Below are 3,105 nucleotides of genomic sequence, written 5' to 3' on the forward strand. Positions count from 1 at the left end.
TCTTGTTTGTTGCTTAGTTGTTGTTTTTTTTTATTGCTGATGGTCTATAATTCAAGTCCAAATTGCACATAGAACTGTACTTCAAAATAGATAACAAGGTTGTCGTAAATAGTAAACAATTTACGACAATGCATCTTTACATGGTTTTCCATCATACCAGACAACTTTTTTTCGGCAATTTGTCGGAAAACGATAACAGAGTCTCAAGAGATATAAGTGAGCTACTGCCTAGCTATAATTGTTATTCTTTATAACGTCCACCAATATCAATTCGCTTCATAGGGAATTCTTTAACTCGATCTTGATTGTCACAAAAGCCATGAACTCGCAAGTTGGTTTCAGAGTTCTTCTCCTGCTTTCTCACCATCAAATCAGCAAATTCCCCTGGAAGTAGTTTTAATTATTTAATCGGTTTTTATTTATCATGGAATTTCTCAGAATAGGAAAGAAGATGTGTCTCATTAACCGAATAACTTCTTGACTTCACATTTCCACTAAATAGTGTTTAGAACTTTTAAAATATCAGTGATTGAGTTGATTGATTGAATGTTTACTTCAGTCATCGGGGGATCATACGTTTATTTTACACTGCGTATTTTCTAGTAGGAACAAAACGGGAAACCTTGCATAGGTTTCATTTTTATGTAACAATCCATATTTAGAGTCAAGTGTATTATTATATTCCCGATATTTTTGCTGGTATTGGCCAATAGTACGATCCTGTTTTAAATGACGTGTTCTTTTATGTGTTATATCAGTTTTGGGAAATTTATTTCATGGAAGCCCTAATGGATTAAGATTTGTTTAATTTCCTTGCTCAAGAAAACACATTGATTTCTTCGTTGTCATGACGCCCATGCCCATGACGCCAGGTGAATTATGTTGTGTAGGTATTATTTTATACAGTTTTAAAAAAAGATTGTCGTTTCAAAAATTTTGTATTTTTTTTAAATTTGGAACCGTATACTATATACCAATGGATGCGAGCCAACTAGTCCCCAGATGAAAGTATCCCATTTTTGCAAGATTGTCCATTTCACTTTAAATACTTAATTATTAAAATCACTCTAATGCTAAATTTATCTAATGTGAACTCTTCCCAGCAAGTTTGAACATATTTTATTGTATATATAATATACAAAGGGTTCGAACACAAGTTCTTGCAACGTACTAGGTTCTCACCCAATTACAAGTAATTTGCAATTGTCATAAAACATGGTACAGGTATATACACATATATTGAAAAAAAAAATGGTAAAGAACAAAATAGTATACTTATGTAAATCTGCGAGAATTGATTATAAAGTTCTGCACAGCTGTGAAAATTCTAACATTAGTTTTATAATCTAGGTTGTCATTACCCCATAGTAAAGTATGCGAATCTATTATACCTAATTTTTGTATTTGGAATAGTTCATTAAATAAGGTATTCCTTGCATTAGAAAATAGTTTGCAAACAAATAAAAAATGATATACATCTTCTTTCTTTCCACATATGCAATTTGGAGAATCAACAATATTTCTTCTGTGTAAATCATAATTTAGTAAACAATTGTGTCTTAATTTTGTATGAATGATGTTAGCTACTCTTTTGCCATGAAGAAAATATTTTGGAACTTTTGAATCACTGCCATTATTAGAGATGCTTCTTTGAAACTGGCGGATGAATGTTGATTTTTTAATATCCGAATTTAGTGAGTTCCATTTGCATATAGCATCTGGAATAAATGATTTTTTATATGTATCATACTTAACTCTAGGAGGTATATAATTGTCTTCATAACGAGTATTGTAGCGAGAATTATCTTTCCTAAAAATGTTAGCAATATCACTAAGATATTGTGGTACAAGATTGTAATGAATTTTGTACATAATCGTCAGTTTAGCTATTTCTCTCCTTTTAGATAAAGAGTCCCAACCCGTTTCGAAATACAATGATTCCCTTGAGGCCAAAATTGGAAGTCCCGTGACAATTCTTGCAGCGTGTAGTTGTACTTTCTCTAACTTTTCAATTTCTGCGGAAGAACAACCGTCCCATACAACAGAAGCATATTCTAATATTGGCCTTACAAAAGTTATATATAATTTTGATAGTTTGTCTCTGCCTAAAGTAAATTTAAGTTTCTTAAGTAGTCCTAATTTTTTACAAGCGATGTTCACTATATCATTGATGTACACAGACCACTTCAAATCATCAGAGAGCGTTAGGCCTAGATGTTTATGACAAGAAACAATATCTAACTGACAATTTTGAAAAAACAGTTCTGGGGTTACATTACGTTTTGATTTGCTAAAAAATACAACTTTGGTTTTATTAGGATTAAATTTAAGTAACCAATCATTGGACCATTTTTCTAATATTCTAAGGTCATGATTTAACACATTTTCGACATTTCTTAAGTTTTTATCCGCATACTGGATTGAATTATCATCTGCGTATAATCTACAAAAGGACAACATATTTTGTGCAACATCATTGACATAAATTAAAAACAAAAGGGGCCCAAGTACAGATCCTTGTGGCACTCCAGCATTAACACTTAAAATCTTTATACATCACTTTTTGAGATCTGTTATACAAATAGCTGCTAAACCATTGAAAAAGATTGCCTCAAATACCGTAAGTTTGTAATTTAAAAAGAAGCCCTTCATGCCAAACTCTGTCAAAGGCTTTTGATAGATCACAAAAAACCATGCAACATGATTTACCCTCATCAATATTCTTAACAATGCTATGATATGTCTCAATTAACTGGTACACTGTTGAATGACCGGGTAAAAAACCGGCTTGGTATTTATAAAATAGATTGTTACTATGGAAATAATTATAAACATGTTTGAAAACAATTCTCTCCATTATTTTACTTACACAGCTTAGTAAAGAAACAGGTCTATAATTACATGCGAGTGATGGGTCCTCTTTTTTAAAAAGAGGTAGAACATGGGTCATTTTCCAACTATTAGGAAATGATTGTTCTAAAAGACACTTATTAAAAAGTAAACATAAAGGCTTGCATATTGTAAACATAGTTGATTTTAACATTTTGTGACTAATATTATCAGGTCCAATAGCTTTGTTGACTGGCAAAACAGATATAATGTCAG

Source organism: Crassostrea angulata, chromosome 1 (genome assembly GCF_025612915.1).
Source record: "Crassostrea angulata isolate pt1a10 chromosome 1, ASM2561291v2, whole genome shotgun sequence".
NCBI classification, from domain to species: Eukaryota; Metazoa; Mollusca; class Bivalvia; order Ostreida; family Ostreidae; genus Magallana; species Magallana angulata.